Here is a 19,810-nt window from a genome sequence, read left to right on the forward strand (position 1 = left end):
GGCATGTCTTGTAGGATAAACTATGGAACTTCTGGTTTATCTTAGAGGGAAGGGGGAGTCCTAGAAGCACATCTTTGGTTTTATGAAAGTGACTCTGGAAACTTGGGAGAAATGATACAACCGTAGGTAGCGAAATGAATTGGGAGGTGCTTATTACAGTGTAGACAAGAGACAATGAGGGTCTGAAATGTGGAATATTAATAAAGGTCAAATTAAAGGGGAGGGAATGGATTTGAGATCTACATGAGAGGTAAAATTGGCCAAATAGTTATTGAGTCTGGGGTGTGAAAGAAACTGAAGAATAGTAGATTACTTTTCAGGTTTCTAGCTTGAGTGGCTGCTCAAGTAATAGTGGCCCTAAAATAAAATGAAAGGAGAGCAGGTTTAAGGGACAGTATGACAAATTTAGTTTTCGATATGTTGAGTTCAAGATTCTTATGGGACAGTCAAGACACGTTTAGATATGTGAGTCTGAAGGTCTGGGGGGTTTCTCTGAGCTGAAAATATAGCTTTTGGAGCCAATAGCGTGTAGGTAGTTACATGCTAACCGTCTATATAGTAGTTACCTAAAAGTTACATGGGATCATCCAGGATGATGGAAGAGTATATAGCATCAAAAAGCTGTGAGCCAAAGACTAAATTTGGGGAACATCAAAAATTAAAGATTGGAAAAATAAGAGAAAGTCACAAAGAAGATAGGAAAGAAATATAGTTCAGAGAGATCTAAGATGAACTGGGACTTCCAAGGAAGAGAGGATTTTAAGAAGGTGGGAGAGGTAAACAGTGGCAAAAATATCATAGTGGCCCAGTAAGAATAGGACTGAAATATGTTCGTCAAGATATACAATTATCAAGTCATTAATTACCTTAGCAAGAGCAGTTTCATTGGACTGGTTTGTGAGTGGAATGGGTTTTTGGAAAGTAAAGACAATTGCAGACTATTGTTTTGACTCTTTGGGCTGATACGGTGCTTAATTTGCTAAAGCAATTACATTGGCAGAGGCAGGGAAGGTTTAAATTATATTTCTGGGCATTTTATTTAATAAATGATTGAAAAAATCAAATATAGGTAAAGCGTTATTTAGTGGACTGAACCTCTAGTTTTTGAGCAACCATTTTGCATGTTTCTGCTATATAAAAGATGCTGTTTCTCCTGAAAATTATCTTCAATCTGTTCCAATGAGGGCTAAACTTCTAAATAGCCCAAAGATCACTGAAAATATTAGTTCCTTTTATTATTTGCATTCAGAAGATGTAGTCTCCAGATATTCAGAGCTTCCAATTAATGGTGTTGATTACATAACAGTGAAAACAGTGGAATATAGAATACTTAACATTTATTCCTACAGCAATATCTTCAACTTGTTTTCATCAAAATTGAGAGAAAACAAGCCAGGTAAAACAGATCATGTCCCAAGGAACTTGTAGCAGATACAGGGAAGCCACGTGCCTGGGGTCAATTATACCCCAAACTGACATTTCTCCTGGTCAAGAAGGTTGTTGGAGACTTCTGGTGACAAAGATGAAACGGCTACAATTTTCCATTATCTTGAAGGAAAAAAAATTTGGAGTCAATAAAAGAACAGTTTTTAAAAGGATGTTTTATATTTGCTAATTGCACCTCCTTTCTTTCTTTTGTAAAAGCCCGTATAAGAATGCAAATATTTTAGAATGTTGTATCCTTTCCTCCCCTCTGGATCTGACTTGTCTTGTAAAGGACTCTATTTATCATGAACAAGACATTTTGTAAAATTAAGTTTGCCTTAGTACACTTCCAGAGCTAAACTAACGTCAATACAAAGGTGTTAATGAAGGATGGCTTGGAAAGTTACAATGCCAAAAGTTCAAAATACCAATTTGGATCTCAGTGACTACCGGCTCTCAAAAGTAAATCTTTACTGCCAGATGGCGGTTGTTGGTCCATCACACCTGGGCTGGGCCCTGATGCACCCAGCTGGTTTTCTCATCCAGGCTTTTCAACTCTCATGATATTTCAGCACAGTGTTGAGAAGCAGAGATTTTGGGGCCAGAGAGACCAGAGTTCTGGCTCTGCTACTTGCTGTGTGTGACCTTGGAAGTTCCTCAGCCTCTCTACGCCTATTAAAATGGGAAGAACAATTGCACCCATATGGTTTGGGAAAGGATTAAATGAGAACAGTGCTCAGCATCTAACAAGTATTCAATGTTAGACTTATAATTTTTTCATTCATATCATCTGATTACGTGGACACAGCAGTTTTTAAGATATCAATCAATATAAACATCATAGCACCATCATCATTATCATCATCTCTCACTATCATCAACCTCTGACATTGATTGAAGGCTTGTTAAGAAACAGACTTCAGGAATATATCGGAAAAAGCAAGAAATATAAGATTACACTTCAGAGATGGACAATCTAATTGAGGTGCCAGGTCATGCATACCCTTGGCAAATGCCTATGAAAGGAGACTTATTTTTTCTGCCTTGTGAGTAAAACAGATCAACAGTGTCCTAGGCGTGTGATCACTGTGTCTGGGAGTGTCTGAGGAAGACTTCTCTGTGAGAAGTGATCAAGAAGAATGTAGGAGAACGAGCACTGCGGATAAAGGGAAAAGCGTGAGCAAAATTATAGATGAAGTAAAAAGTATTTAGGGAATGTTATGTAGACAACCTAACTGTAACTGAATACTTATATAGGGCAAGTGGGGGAATAAATTCAGAGAGACCGACAGAGGCCTTTGTAATAGGAACTAATTCTGGAATTAATCTTTTGTAAGAGGCATTCCTTATCTGCATTGCCAACTCAGGGCACTAGAATTTTTATTTCAGCAGTGAGTTGGGGTGCATTCAGCCTAAATCTTTGTAACAACACCTGGAGAATTCTTAATCCAACACTTTATGAAGACTAGAAAAAGAATAAGTTAAGAGTAGCAACAAGGAGTAGTAGAAAGAACTAGATAGTTGATGTAGAGTATACCCGAGTTCAAATCCTGCTTCTTTTACTTTCTACCGATACACTTCTATAAGGCTTACTTTGAGAAGTTGTGAAAATTAAGTGAGAAAATGAATGATGCTATCTGAAATAAAGGCCACGCCCAAGAAATATCAGCTTCTATTATAGTTGAGACTAAGAAAACCCAATCAATGGAATGAGAAAACATACAGTTAATTTGAGCATAACTATGTACAACAATCTAGAATAAGTATGTGCTGTGTTACAAACCGCCAATTCCTCTTTGCAAGAAATATGTGAAAACCTTCAGCCAAGCCTGTGTTTCTGTTGTGGTCTAGTCTATAGTTCTCATCTTGAGTACTTCAGAGTCTTGCTCTTATTCATGCCAGATGTTGTTCTCTTAGAACAACAGAGCATTGGGATGGCTACTTCAATTATTGACTTATTACCCTTTGAAGAATATCTTTGGTTACTATGTCAGTGTTATCATATGGATTTTATGTTTCTCAAATCTGGTTTACAAAGGCCTACTGCTGATAAGATAATGTACTGTTCCCTCCTGTCTTTGGATCATAATGCTACTCCAGCTCTTGAATATATCCTGATCTTTCTTCACTTGTTTCTTGTTCTAATGCTGTTCTCAGGCTGGAAAGTGGCTGTTGTGGGATATGACAACACAGACAATACTACACTGACAATTTAAATGCTCTGACTAGCTCTAGAACATTCACTTTAACCATTTCACTGTGGAACCTTCACTAAGCTACCCTTTTTCCTATTTTTTCCTCTGTATTTTCTTCGGAGTATTTCCAACCTAGTAGTGCATTTCTAGTCCATCTGTCTATTCATAAAGTAAGTCAGATGCAGCAACACTGGGCCTGTGCATATTTGAAAACAGCATAATATATGTAATTCTTTAAAGCCTTAAAAATACACACATGTATAAATATTCAACATAAAAATTGCTATTTAAATAACTTTGAACAAATAATTTGTTCAAATAATTTTGTTTTTACAAAATAGAGAAAATAAATAGAATGATACTATCAGAAACTGAAAATGATACTGCTAGAATACAGCATTAACTATTTTATTACTTCAAGTAGCTAATTTGAATATATACGCACACACACGGATGGGCCCTGACTTTCTAGGGTTCCACTTACAATTTTTCAACTTTATGATGGTGCAAAAGTGATACATATTCGTAGAAATTGTAGTTCAAATTTTGAATTTTGGTCTTTTCTGGGGATGGTGATATTTAGTACCATCCTCTCTCATGATGCCGGGCAGTGGCAGCGAGCCGCAGCTCCCAGTCGGTCATGGGATCACGAGGGTGCTCAGCAGATACACTGACAACCATTCTGTCCCCAGACAACCGTTCTGTTTTTCATGTTCAATACAGTATTCAATAAATTACATGAGATGTTCAACATTTTATTATAAAATAGGCTTTGCGTTAGATGATTTTACCCAAGTGTAGGCTAATGTAAGTGTTCTGAGCACTTTTAAGGTAGGCTGGACTAAGCGATGAGGTTCAGGAGGTGCAGTATATTAAACATATTTTTGACTTATGTTATTTTCAACTTATGATGGGTTTATGGGGATGTAATCTCATCATAAGTGGAGGAAGATCTGTGTGTGTATATCTATAAATAAATATATATTAGTATACTTGAATATTATGTATGTATACATTCAATTTTAGCTAGTATCTCAGGCATAATGCTAAACTCCATCTCTTAAATTGAATTTTCCCTTTTCAACTGTTTTTAATTTCATCCATATTTAGATTTTCAGCTCTCCATGGAAATCCAGAGCTAAGCGAAATTTTCTTATATAACTTTGGCCCTTCTTTCCTCCTTTTTATACCGAATACCTCATACAGCTGTAATTTTAATGGAATAAATATCCCCACCCCTCTCTGGTGTCTCCACAGCGTGCTTCTATTGGTTGTCACTGCAGCGCTTCTTAACTGCTGCTTTACATGCTTTCCTCCGCACCAGACAAAAAGCTCCTTGAAGATTGGCAATTTAGTTTTATCTGTAGATCTCCAGTGTTTCACCACATAACCTGATAATTGAGCTCCTAGTAACCAAGTGACTTGAAAATTTATTTCCACACAAAAACCTGCACATGAATGTTTATAGTAGCTTTATTTATATCATTAAAAACTAGGAACAATCACGATGTCCTTAAATGCGAGTGTAGATAAACTGTGGTACATTTACACAGTGGACGACTATTCAATGATTAAAAGAAGAGCTATCACACCACATAAAGATATGGACTAATTTTAAATGCATATTGTTAAGTGAGAGAAGCCAATCTGAAAAGGCTTCATACTGAATGATTTCAATTATATAGTGTTCTGTAAAAAGGAAAAACTAGAAACAGTAAACAGAACAGTAGTTTCAAGCGTCCAGGGTTGGGAGGGACGATTGAATAGGTGAAGCTCAGGGGTTTTTTAGGGAGTAAAACTATTCCATAGATACTGCAATGGTGGATATATGACACTATACGTTTGTCAAAACCCAAGAAACTTTACAGCACCGAGAGCGAACCTTAATGTACAGAAACTTGAAAAAATCATCAGGAAGTTCAGGGATCTCAGGATGGAATACAGAATGTGAGCAAAGAATCTAACTCGATTACACATGTATAAAATGACTTCACTGGAGGGAGTGGAGAAAAAAGGTGCTGAACTAAGGATCTTTGTTCATAAGCACAGATCTCTGTATAGTTGTTTCTCATGGTGGCACAGGTTAATAATTTTGAAACTATTATGTATGTACACTGAAATTGAACAACTAAGCAAGTAGATGATTATGCTGGGAGCCGGGTTTCTCACTGTTGGAGTGGAAGAGTGTAGATAAGAAGGGGGAGAAGTTAGAAAGAACAATACGGTAATGGATAAGAGTTGCAAACAGTATGAACTTGTGTTTCGCTTAATACAGATACAGATGGTTACATATAGAAATATTTGTAGATATGTGTATAAACATGAATATTTCCTTGTTATGTCAGTGAGAGAGCCTAGAAGTAATGATATTCCAGTAGCATTGAGCACATCGAGCAGATATTCGTTTCCAATACCATTCTTTGAAAATGAAAATGGAAAAAGGACTCCTTGGAGAAATGACTGAATCTTTGAATCTAGGACTGGGGCAGGAAATAGAGAAGATGAGCCTGGAGTATCTGATAGTGCCAGAATGTAAGGAAATACTAAACCCATGTGCATGCACACACACCGGCGAGAGGCAATGGTGAGAGTATGTCAAAGATACAAAGAGCTCCCAGTGGCCAAAGCTAGAATAATTTGAGCACCAAAATAAATAATGTAGTGTTGTGTTATAACCTAAAGTATAAAGTAAATATCAATGGGTCTATACTGATGGAAATGAATGAATGAGTAAATAAATGGGGCATAAGACATAAATCTCGCACGCAGAATAATTCCAAATAGTTTACGTTGATAATCTGTCCTCGAGTTGGTGATCATAACTCCCCCTCCATAAGTGTGTGCTGTACATGGTGACTTCTTTCCAAAGAATGCCATGTGGAAAGGGGAAAAAGAGTAACTACAGAGGAACCCTGACAATTAGTCCCTCAGCCAGGTAATCCATGAAAATACAACAGTGATAAGTTATCTTGATAGTATATATCCTTGATATAACATGATGAGAATGGCACTTTATCTCTGTATACTTCCTCCCCCAAACTCATAAATCCAGTCTACACATGAGAAAAACACCAAACAAATCCCAAGTGAGGGACATTCCATTAAATATCTAACCAGTACTCTCCAAAACTGTCAAGGTCATAAAAAACAAGGAAAGTCTGAGAAACTGTCACAGCCAAGAGAAACCTTAGGAGAGATGATGAATAAATGTAATGTGGTATTCTGAATGGTGTCACGAAAGAGAAAAAGAACATCTGTAAAAACTAAGAAATTCTGTATGAAATATGAACTAAATTATGAATTTCAGTTAATAATAATGTATCCATTTTGGTTCATTAGTTGTGATATATGTACCATACTACTGTAAGATGTTAATAATGGGGGAACTGTGTCAGGTATATGAGAACTCTCTGTAATGTCTTTGTAATTATTCTGTAGATCTACTACTGTTCTAAAATAAAAAGTTCATTTTTAAAAGTCAGTTGAGCATACTCATGTAACTTGTAGCTCCTCTGGAATATAAGTTTTATGCTGGTGAGAAATTTGTATTATTTACAATATCCCCCAAACAGCCCTAAAACAGTGCCCGGCATATTGTACATCCCCATTAAATACCCACAGAAGAAATAATTGAAAAAAATGAATGCCATTGATAATACCAATTTGAGTAATTGTCAATTGATTATCTATGATAAAAATGATGAAATTAGCACTTTTACATTCCCTACTCCTTTTCTTCCTCCTTCTCTCTCTTTTCCAATGTTTGTTATGCTTCTATTTTTATTTTGTCAAGGCTCACGTTCTGTTCTGTAACCATAATTTTCAGAGTTGTTTATTCTCATTCTTTTATCATTACTTCTTCCCTGAGTTCTTTATTATCAGTTTTCTATTGGTTAACTGGGTTTCATAATCAAGTAGTTATTTTCAACAATATTTCAAGGGTTATATTATCCCAAGTCTTGCATAATTGAGAATGTTTGTTGAAGGGGTAAGACTGTGAATAATCACTGAATGTCGTATTTCCCAAAAAGTTTGGAAACCTCGATCCACTTGTCTTCTTGCTTCAAACATTGCTATGGAAAAGTCAGAATTTTCTGAATTTTCCCCTTTGAACTTTATCTTCCCTGTTGTTCGAAGAATACTTTTTATGCCCTTTGAGCTTGTTTCAAATGTTCTACCCATTTTTCCTGGATCACTGGATACACTCTCAAGTCTATAGGTTCTGATTTTCTTTCACTTCAGTGAAATTTTATTTCTTTTCTACCTTTGGTTTTTTCCTTCTATTAAGGTTTCTCTATGTCAGGGGCCTTAATTATCCATAAATGTAGTTTTTGTAGCTGCCATAATTTTCTCTACTGCTTTAATTTCTTTCTCATCAATCTGTATATATACCATAATGTCTCAAGCCTTTCTTTTGTGACATTAATTTATTTATCAGTCATGTCTACACTGATATTCTCTCCCTTGCTCTTTGTAATTTATTTATTGGTTCCAGAATAGGATATTTTGTGTCCTCAATTTGTTTTCTTGTGCAAAAATTTCTTTTTTTCTATCATTCTTTTTTCTTACCTCATATCTGACTCTTATTATACTGAATTTACCATCAGGAGGTTTTCAGTCTAGTGGGGGAGAAATATATATGCACGGACACTTATCAGACAACATAGAAATAGCAGTGATAAGATTTGTGCAGGTTATCGTGAAAGCACAGGGCAAGTTGTAATATCTTTGTATTTTAGATGTGTAACTGGCAGGATTTTTTTAAAGAGGAGATGAGGGAGACTACAGTCTCTGAGGGCAGCTGGAAATACATTGGAATAGTCCCAGAAGAGAAATAATCAAGATCCAAACAAATTCAGAGGCTGCGGTAATGGAGTTAAAAACGTGGTCTATAGATGATGATGGTAAGATGGGAAGAGAGTGGTGTAACTGGCTGGTATGAGCTCAGAAGAGAATGGTAATTGAAACAGTATTTTAGAATGGTCTCAGGGACATAGGGAAGCAATCAAAATCTCTTTCTACTATTATCTGAGACTGGATACTAGAGATTAGAATGAATAAGCAATATCTACGTGAAAAAAGCTTGAGTAATGTGTTGTTGTCTGGATGTGGGCCAGTTTTATTTAAAACAGGTAATAGAGAACATATTTTAGGAAATAGTCAATGATATGGTAATGTATCTTGACAATAAAAAAGAGTTCAGTGAAATAGAAAGGAAGTCATCAGCGGAAAATCAATCATGGAAGAGAGAGACAAGACATAGAATTTCGATAATAATAATTATCATTTATTAAAAACCAGCTATATTTACTTAGGTACACAATGTGCTGCTTTGCACAGGTATTGTTTTTAGCAATTTTCTAACTCAATAAGACAATTACTGTTACCTCTATTTTAAGTTTTTGTTAAATATTGAAATAAAGAACATCTGTAACATTTATGCATGGGTAGATATAAAAATGATAGACACAAAAATACCTACTATTGTGTTTAAAAGCCAGAAGATTACTAGTATCTTTTTATATATCAGTGTGCCTCTCCCTGCTCTCATCTTAATTCCTACCTCTTTCCTCCATCACGCAGAGATAAAAACAGAATTGAATTTAATTTTGTGCTTATTAACCCCAGGGTGTTATATATACATGTATATACATATGTATGTGTATGTGTATGTGTGTGTGTGTATATATATATATACACACATCTCTCATAAAGGTGTATGTGCAAGGGAATGCCCTCCACTTTCCCCTTCCTCTTTTTCACTGTGTTGGCTGTAACGTGGATACAGTGGTGAACACTTTTGAACCAAGGGGAGGAAGCCAATAACCTGGAGATGTAAGAACTGCAAAATAGAAAGAGTCAAACACAGTACAGTCGTCATACAAACCCTGAACTGTCTACATTCTGTTGTTACATGAGAGAGAAATAAACTTATATTTGTTTAAGCCACTGTGTTTTTTTGTTACAGCAAACAAATGTGTATCCTAACCAATTTTGTGAATATACCACAATTTGTCTTTTTAAATTTTGATGAACATTTAGTTTGGTTTTAGTTTTTTTGCTATGGCAAACAATACTGTAACAGACATTTTGTACCCACATGTCCAACACTTTCTCATAGTGAGTTAACTGGGCCTGGTACTACTCTCACAGGGGCAGTGGAAATGTGTTCAGATGTTTTGAGTGTCACAAAGATGGATGTCACCACTGACCTTTGGAAGTATGGGCCAAGAAGATTAAAGGTCATACAATGCCAGAGACAATTCCATATAATAAAGAATTGTCCCGATTGTTGAGCAGTGATTCAGTAAGATGGCAGAATAGAAGATTTCAGCCCTCATACTCTCTCAGAAACATTGACTTTGACAACCATTTATGGAGGGGAATACCTTTGTGGGAACATGGGAGTCCCGTGGAGAGATTCCAGCACCCTGTTTGAGCAAAAAATCTGAGAATAGATGTATTGAAGAGGGTGAGAAGAACAGTTTCACTTTACCCATGTCACCCCTCCCCCAATGTGGCACAGCTCAGTTTCAAGAGAGATCCCTTCAACCCATGATATCTTCCACAGAGGAAAATGAGAGCTGAGTGAGTGCCCAGCTTCCCTAGCCTTGTAGAACATTGCCCCCAAGGCCCACTTCTGCCTCACCCCACCAAATCACTGAGGGTATTGGTGCAGCTGAATAGTCTGGGGGGAGCTAAGAACAGGGAAAAGGAGCAGGAGCTCACAGTCATCACTGTTCAGATCTCAAAAACTGCCAACAGATCCTGCTGACCGGCTCACAGACTCCATTAAGAGGCCCACTTATGAACCCCAGGGGATGCCTCACTTGTAGCTTCCCCCAACTAGAAGAGGGGCATCTCTCTGCATGCACCCTGACATGACACATATGAGCTTGCACAGACAGTGTGCCCATGCTTCTGCAGATGGCACCTGTGAGCCTTCACAGATGGTGGGTACAAGCCTCTGCAGAAGGCACATGCACACCCTCACAGACAGCACATGTATCAGTAGCTGGTTTGACTCTGCAGGATTGGGAGAAGGCACGCAACCTTGGAACCTCAAGAACTGCCCTGGGGAAAATAAGTGGGAGGCTTTCAGCACAGGTCTGACTTTGTAGGATTGAGAAAAGGCACACAATCCTACAATTCTCCTCTGAGAGGAAACAAGAGGATTGGGGAAGGCACATCCACAGAAAAAGCCTGGGACACCCCCATGATCTTTAGCTGAGCTGATTGGTGAAAGTCTTTCTATCCAAAAGCAAGTCAGTAAAGACTGGAAGAGGTGACTACTTCAAATAAGAAGAGAGCAACACAAGGCTTCAAAGAACGTGAGTAATCAAGGAAACATAATACCGTCAAAGGAACAAAATAAAGCTCTACTGGCTAACTCCAAAGAAAAGGAGATCTAGGAATTGCCCCCCAAAAAATTCAAAACAATTGTCTTAAAGAGACTGTAAGCTACAAGAGAACAGAGATGGATAACAAAAGAAAATCTAGAAAACAATACATAACAAAGTTAAAAGTTCAACAAAGAGATAGAAACCATAAAAAGGAAACAATAAGAAACTCTGGAGCTAAAAAATACAATTACTGAACTGAAAAAATTAATAGGAAGCTTTAATAGCAGACTTGATCAAGCAGAAGAAAGAATCAGCACTCTCAAAGGTAGATCATTTGAAATCATCCAATCAGAATAATAATAATAAAAAAAGAATAAAAAGAATGAAGAAAGCCTATGGGATTGGGGGGCATTATCAAGAAAAGCAAAATATACATTACAGGAGTTGTAGAAGGAGCAGAGAAATAGAAAGGGGTAGAAAGCTTATTTTTAAAAAAATTACAGAAATTTCTGAATCTAGGAGGAAAATGAATATACAGATCCATGGTGCCCAAAAAACCCCAAACAGGTTGAACATCAAGAGATCTTCACCAAGACACATTATATTTAAAATTTTAAAAGTCAAAGACACACATGCTGGCAGGAATGTGGAGGAATGGAAACTCACACATTACTGGTGGGAATGCAAAATGATAGTCACATTAGTAAACAGTTTGAGCATTTCTTACAAAACTAAATGTACTCTTATTATACAATCCAGCAACCTTGCCCTTTGATATTTACAGAAAGAAGTTGAAAATTTATGTCTACACAAAAACCCGCACACAGATGTTTGTAATAGCTTTATTCATAATTGCCAAAACTCAGAAGCCACCAAGATGTTCTTCAGTTGGTGAGTGGACAAACTGTAGAACATGAAGATAAAATATTATTCAGTGCTAAAAAGAAATGAGCTATCAAGCAAGGAAAAGACATGGAGGAAACTTAAATGCATAATACTAAGTGAAAGAAGCCAATCTGAAAAGTATGTATACTGTAGGATTCCAGGTATATGACATTCTCAAAAAAGCAAAATTATGAATATGATAAAAAGATCAGAGGGTGCCAGGGGTGGAGGTGGGGATGGATAAATAGGCAGAGCACTGAGGATTTTTATGGCACTGGAAATACTCTATGATGTTTTGATGATGGATATATATATCATTATATATTTGATAAAACCCATAGACTGTACAACACCAAAAGGGAACCCTAAGGTAAACTATGATCTTTGTGTGATTATGATGTCTTAATGTAGGTTTATCCTTGGCAACAAATATAATATTCAAATATAATATCATTCTGGTGAATGATGCTGATATGAGGGGAGCTATATATGTGGATAGACAAGGAGTATGTGGGAAGTCTCTGTACCTTCCTCTCAATTTTGTTGTGAACTTAAAACTGCTCTAAAATAATTGTCTTTAAAAAAAAGAGAAAAAGAGAAAAAAATCAAAGCCAAAGAGTGAATTCTGAAAGCAGCAAGAGAATAGCAACTTGTCACATGCAAGGGAACCCCCCCCCCCCACCCACCTACTCATTAGACTATAATTGAATTTTTCAGCAGAAACTTACTAGCTAAGAGAGAGTTGGGTGAAATATTCAAAGCACCGAAAGAAAAAAAAAGAAAACTTCCTACCAAGAATACTTTACCTAGGAAAGTTGCCCTTCAAAAACAAAAGAGAGAGAAAATTTTCCCAGACAAACAAATGCTGAAGGAGTACATGACCAGTAGTCCCACCTTACAAAAAATGCTGTAGGCATTTCATGTAGCAACATGAAAACTATGAAAATATGAAACTCACTAGTAAAGGTAGTATATAGTCAAATTCAGAATACTCTAATACTTTAACAGTGGTATGTAAATTGCTTTCAGTGCAGGTATAACAGTCGAAGACACAAGTATTAAAAATTACTACAGCTACAACAATTTTTAATAGATACACATTTAAAAAATGTAAATAGTGACATCAGTAACATTAAATATGGGGAGGAGAGAAGTAAAAGTGTAGAGTTTTGTGTGCAATCAAAGGTAAGTTGTTATCAGTTTAAAATAGACTGTTATAACTATAAGATGTCTTATAAAACCTCATGGTAATAACAAAGAAAAAAACTCTTAGCAGATACACAAAAAAGATAAAGGAAAGGAATCAAAACGTAACACTACCAAAACATCATCAAACCACAAAAAAAGACAGCAAGAGAGAAGAAAGGAACTACAAAACAGTTAGAAATCAAAGAACAAAATGGCAACAGTAGTCCTTACCATTAATAATTACTTTAAATGTAAATGAATTAAATTCTCCAAACAAAGCCATAGAATGGCTGAACGGATTAACAGAAAAAAATCCAACTATATGCTGCCTACAAGAGACTCACTTTAGTTTTAAAGACACACATTGGCTGAATGTGAAGGAATGGAAAAAAGATATTTTATGCAAATGGTAACCAAAAGAGAGTAGTGAAGGCTATACTTATGTCAGACAAAATAAACTTTAAGGGAAAAACTGTCACAAGAAACAAAGAAGGTCATTATATAATGATAAAGGGGTCAATTCATCAAGAGGACTTAACAATTGTAAATATTTCTGCACTCAATCTTACAGCACTGAAATATATAAAGCAAATATTGACAGAAGTGAAAGGAGAATTGGACAGCAATACAATAATAACAGGGAATTTCAATACCACTTCAACATTGGCTAGCTCATCCAGACAGAAAATCAATAATGAAACATCAGACTTGAACAAAATTATGGACCAAATAGACTTAACAGGCATATACAGAATTTTCCACCCAATAGCTTCAGAATACATATTTGTCTCAAGTATACATGAAATATTATCCAGGATAGACCATATGTTAGGCAAAAAACATGTCTTAACAAGTTTAAGAAGATTAAAATCATTTCATTTATCTTTTCCAATCACAATAGTATGAAACTGGAAATCAATAATAGGAGAATTATGAAAAATTACTAAATATATGGAAATTTAAAAAAAAACAAACTCCTGATCAACGAATTGGTCAAGGAAGAAATCAAAAGAGAAACAGAAAAATCTTGAAGCAAAAGAAAAGGAAACATGACATACCAAACAAACAATCTAACACTACACTTAACAAACTTGAGAAAGTAAATAAACTAAGCTCAAGGTCAGCAGAAAGAAGGTAATAAAGATTAGAGCAGAGATAACTGAAATACAGACTAGAAAAACAATAGAAAAGATCAACAAAAGTAAAACTTAGTTTTTTGAAAAGATAAACAAAATTGACAAAACTTTAGTGAGACTAATTAATAAAAAAGAATGAACACTCAAATAAATAAAATTGTATATGCAAGAGGAAATATTACAACTGACATTACAGAAATCCATAAGTCATAGGAGATTACTATGAATAATTATATATCAACAATTTGGACAACATAAGAGAAATAGAAAAATTTCTAGAAACATACAACATACCAAGTCTAAATCAGAAAAAAAATATAAATTCTGAGCAGAACTATTACTAGCAAAGAGATTGAATCAGAACAAAAAACCTACCAAAAAAGAAAAGCACAGGACCAGATGGTGTCACTGGTGAATTTTACCAAACATTTAAAGAAGAATTAACAACAATCCTTCTCAAAATCTTCTGAAAAATTGAAGAGGAGGGAATATTTCCAAACTCATTTTTGAGACCAGCATTATCCCGATACCAACGCCAGACAAGGAATCTACAAGAAAAGAAAATTACAAGGCAATGTCCCTGATGAACATAGATGCAAAAACCCTGAACAAATGCTAGCAAACCGAATTCAACAGCACATTAAAAGGACCATACACCATCAATGAGTGAAATTCATCCCCAGAATACAAAGATGGTTCAACACACACAAATCAATAAATCTGAAACACCACATTAACAAGGATAAAAATGATAATATCACCTCAATAGTTGTAGAAAAATGTTTGACAAAATGAAACATCTTTCTTGATAAAATACACTCAAGAAAATAGGTATCAAAGGAAATTCCTCAACATAATAAAAGCCATATGTGACAAATCTATAGTTAACATCACACTAAAATCAACATATAAACATCATTTGTGCTTCTATGCACTAACAACAAACTATTCAGAAAAGAAAGGAAAATAATCCATTTACAATAGCATCAGAAATAATAAAATACTTAGGAATAAATTTAACCAAAGAAGTGAAGATCTATACGCTGAAAACTACTACATATTGATGAAAGAAATTTAAAAAGACAAAAAAAAAAAAAAAAGGAAAGATATCCCATGTTCATGGATAGGAGGAATTAACATTAACATGTCCTTATTGCCCAAAGCTATCCTCTGTTATCATGCTATTCCTATCAAAATTCACATGGCATTTTTACAGAAATAGAAAAAGATCCACAAAGACTCCACCAAAAAAAAAAAAAACAAAAAACCCTGTTAGAACTAATAAACGAATTCAGTAAACTTGCAGGATAAAAAGTTAATATAAAAAAATCTGTCGCCTTTCTATACACTAATAACAAACTATCAGAAAGAGAAATTAAGAAAACAATCCCATTTACAATTGCATCAAAAGAATAAAATACATGCAAATAAATTTAACCAAGGAGGTGAAAGACTTGTACAGATCTTCCTCAATTTATGATGGGATTACATCCTGTTAGACTCGTTGTAAGTTGCCAATATCATTAGTCTAAAATTCATTTAATACACCTAACCTACTGATCATCATAGCTTAGCCTAGTCCACCTTAAACGTATTCAGAACTCATATTAGCTTACACTTGGGCAAAATCATCTAACACAAGCCTGTTTTATAATGAAGTGTTGAATATCTCATGTAATTTATTAAGTACTGTACTCAAAGTGAAAAACAGAATGGTTGTATGGGTACAGAATGGTTGTAAGCGTGTTGGTTGTTTACCCTTGTGATCCTGTGGCTGACTGGGAGCTGCGGCTTGCTGCCACAGCCTAACATCATGAGAGAGTATCACAATGCATATTGCTGGCCTGGGAAAAGATCAAAATTCAAAATTTGAAATATCGTGTTTACTGAACACATATTGCTTTTGCATCATCATAAAGTCAAAAACTTGTAAGTAAGCCATTGTAGTTGGGGACCATCTGTACCCTGAAAATTATGACATTAATGAAAGAAATTGAAGAAGACACAAAGAAATGGAAAGATATTCTGTGCTCATGGATTGGAAGAAATATTGTTAAAATGTCCATACTACCCAAAGCGATCTACAGATTCACTGCAATCCCTATCAAAATTCTGGTGGCATTTGTCACAGAAATAAAAGAAACAATCCCACAATTTATATGGAACCACAAAAGATCCTAAATAGCCAAACTGTATTACAAAGCTATAGTAATCAAAACAGTATGCTATTGGCACAAAAACAGACACATAGATCAACGGAACAGAAAAGAGACCCCAGAAATAAAGTTGGGCATATTTGGCCAATTAATTTATGACAAAGGAGCCAAGAATATACAGTGGAGAAATGAGAGTCTCTTCAATAAATGGTGTTGGGAAAATTGGACAGCTACATGCAAAAGAATGAAACTGGACCACTGTTTTACACGATACACAAAAATCAACTCAAAATGGATTAAAAACTTGAATGTAAGACCTGAAACCATAAAGCTAGAAGAAAACATAAGTGGTAAGCTCTTTGGCATTGGTCTTGGTGATAACTTTTTAGATCTGACACCAAAAGCAAAGACAACAACAACAACAAATTGACAAGTGGGACATCAAATTGGAAAGCTTCTGAACATCAAAGGAAACAATCAAAAAAGGAAAGGCAACCTACTGAATGGGAAAAAGTATTTGCAAATCATTTATATGATAAGGGGTTAATATCCAAGACATATAAAGAACTTAAACAACTCAATAGCAGAAAAATCAAACCATCTGTTTAAAAAATGGGCAGAAGATCTAAATAGACACTTCTCCAAAGAAGACATACAAATAGCCAGTGGGTACATGAAAAGATACTCAACATCAATCATTATCAGGGAAATGCAAATCAAAACCACAATAAGCTATCACCTCACACCTGTTAGAATGGCTATTATCAAATAGACAAGAAATGACAAGTGTTGGTGAGGATGTGGAAAAGAGGGAACACTTGTGCACTGTTGGTAGGAATGTAAATTGGTGCAGCCACTACAGAAAACAGTATGCAGTTTCCTCAGAAAATTAAAAATACAATTACCATGTGATCCAGCAATTCCACTTTGGGGTATTTATCCAAGGGAAATGAAAACACTAACTAGAAAAGATAACTGCACCCTCATGTTCACTGCAGCATTATTTATAGTAGCCAAGATATGGAAGCAACCTATGTGTCCGTCAAACGATGAATGGATAAAGAAAATGTGGCATATATATGTATACAATGAATATTAGTCAGCCATAAAAAAGAAGGGAACCTTGTATTTGCAACAACATGGATGGACCTTGAGGGCATTATGCTAAATGAAATAGAGAAAGACAAATACTGTATGATATCACTTTATATGTGGAATCTAAAAAACAAAACAAAACAAAACAGAAACAACCAAGCTGATAGACACAAAGAACACATTGGTGGTTGCTGGAGGTAGGGGGTGGGGGGGTGGGTGAAATGGGTGAAGGGGGTAAAAAGCTACAAAGTTCCAGTTATAAAATAAATGTCATGGGGACTGTACTGCATGGTGACTATAGTTAACAATACTGTATTACATATTTGAAAGTTGATACAAGAGTAGATCTTAAGATTTCTCATCACAAGAAAAAAGATTTTGTAACTATGTATGGTGACAGATGTTAACTAGGCTTATTGTGGTGATCATTTCACAATATATACAAATATTGAACCATTATGCTATATTCTTGACTCTAATATAACGTTATATGTCAATTATACCTGAATAAGAAAAGAAAATTCAAAAATCATATGGAACCACAAAAAACTCTACATAACAAAAACAATCTTGAGAAAGAGTCACAAAGCTGGAGGCATCACAGTTCCTGATTTCAAAATACATTAGAAAGCGATAGCCATTAAAACAGTGTGGGACTGGGATAAAAACAGACATATAGACTAATGGAGCAGAATAGAGAGTCCAGAAACAATTCCACACATATATGGGCAATTAATCTTTGACAAGTGTGCTAAGAATACATAACAGTGAAAAGATAGTCTCTTCAATAAACAATACTGGGAAAACTGGATATTCACATGCAAAAACATGAAACTGGATCCTTATCTTACACTATGTGTAAAAACCAACTCAGGATGTATTAAAGACTTAAATATAAGACTTGAAACTATAAAACTCCTAGAAGAAAACTTGGTGAAAAAGCTCCTTGACATCTATCTTAGCAAAGATTCTTTTGGATATGATGCCAAAACACAGGCAAAGAGAAAATTAGACAAGTGAGAATATATCAAACTAAAAAGCTTCTGTACAATAAAGGAAATAATCAACAGGGTGAAAAGGAAACCAGAGGAATGGGAGAAAATATTTATACACCATTTATCTGATAAGGTTAACATCCAAAATATATGAAGAACTCATACAACTCAATAGCAAAAAAATACAAACTAAAAAATGAGCAAAGGGTCTGCATAGACAATTTTCTATAAAAGATGTACAAATAGCAACAGGTATATAAAAAAGTGCTTAACATCACTAATCGGAGAAATGCAAATCACGTGGGATACTACCTCACAATTCTTAGGATGGCTATTATTAAACAAAACTAAAGATAACAAGTGTTGATGACAATATGGAGAAAAGGAAATTCTTGTACACTGCTAGTGGGATGTAAATTGGTATAACCATTATGCAAAACAGTATGAAATTTCCTAAAAAAATTAAAACTAGAACTACCATATGACCCAGCAATCTCACTGCTGGTTACTCATCGAAAGTAATGGAAATTAGGATCTTGAGATATTTACATTCCTATGTTATTGCAGCATTATTTACCATAGCCAAGTTATGGAAACAACCTATACGTCCATGCATGGATGAACGGACATATAAAATGTGGTGTATAAATACAATAGAATTTTATTCAGCCTTAAGGAAGAAGGAAACCCTGCCATTTGCAACAACGTAGATGGAACCGGAAAACATTATGCTAAGTGAAATAAGCCAGGCACAGAAAGACAAATACTGTATGATCTCACTTGTACGTGGCATCTGAAATAGTCAAACTCACAGAAGCAGAGAGTAGAACAGTGATTACCAGAGGCTGCGGCAATATGAATATATTCTGGAGATCTAATGTATAAAATGGTTATTATAGGTAACAATACTATACTGTATACTTGAAATTTGCTAAGAGGGTAGATCCTAAGTGTTATCACCACAAATAAATAAATAAATAAATGATAACTATGTGAGGAGATGGATATGTTAGTTAGCTTGATTGTCGTGAATATTTTACCATGCATATTTACATCAAATCAAGTTGTATACCTTAAATATATACAATTGAAAAAAAAAGAAAAAAAACAGAATTGTCTTTTTTAAAATTTTAATAGCAAGTACGTGGCCTAGAGGATACACCTAACAGTGGCTTTTCCGAGCTCACTAAATTTTAACCTTTCTTCTGTTTCTATACTTTCTTCTGTCCCTTTCTGTTTCTGTTTAAGGCCATGATTGTCCCTCTAATTACCACTCTTATTGCATCTTACAATTTTCCATACGTAAACAGATCTTTATTGTTTAGTTCAAAGTATGTAAAAAATATGAATTTTTTTGTGAGCCCTTAGTAGGATGATCATATATCCTATTGT

This window comes from Equus przewalskii, chromosome 16 (assembly GCF_037783145.1).
Source record: "Equus przewalskii isolate Varuska chromosome 16, EquPr2, whole genome shotgun sequence".
Taxonomy (NCBI): Eukaryota; Metazoa; Chordata; class Mammalia; order Perissodactyla; family Equidae; genus Equus; species Equus przewalskii.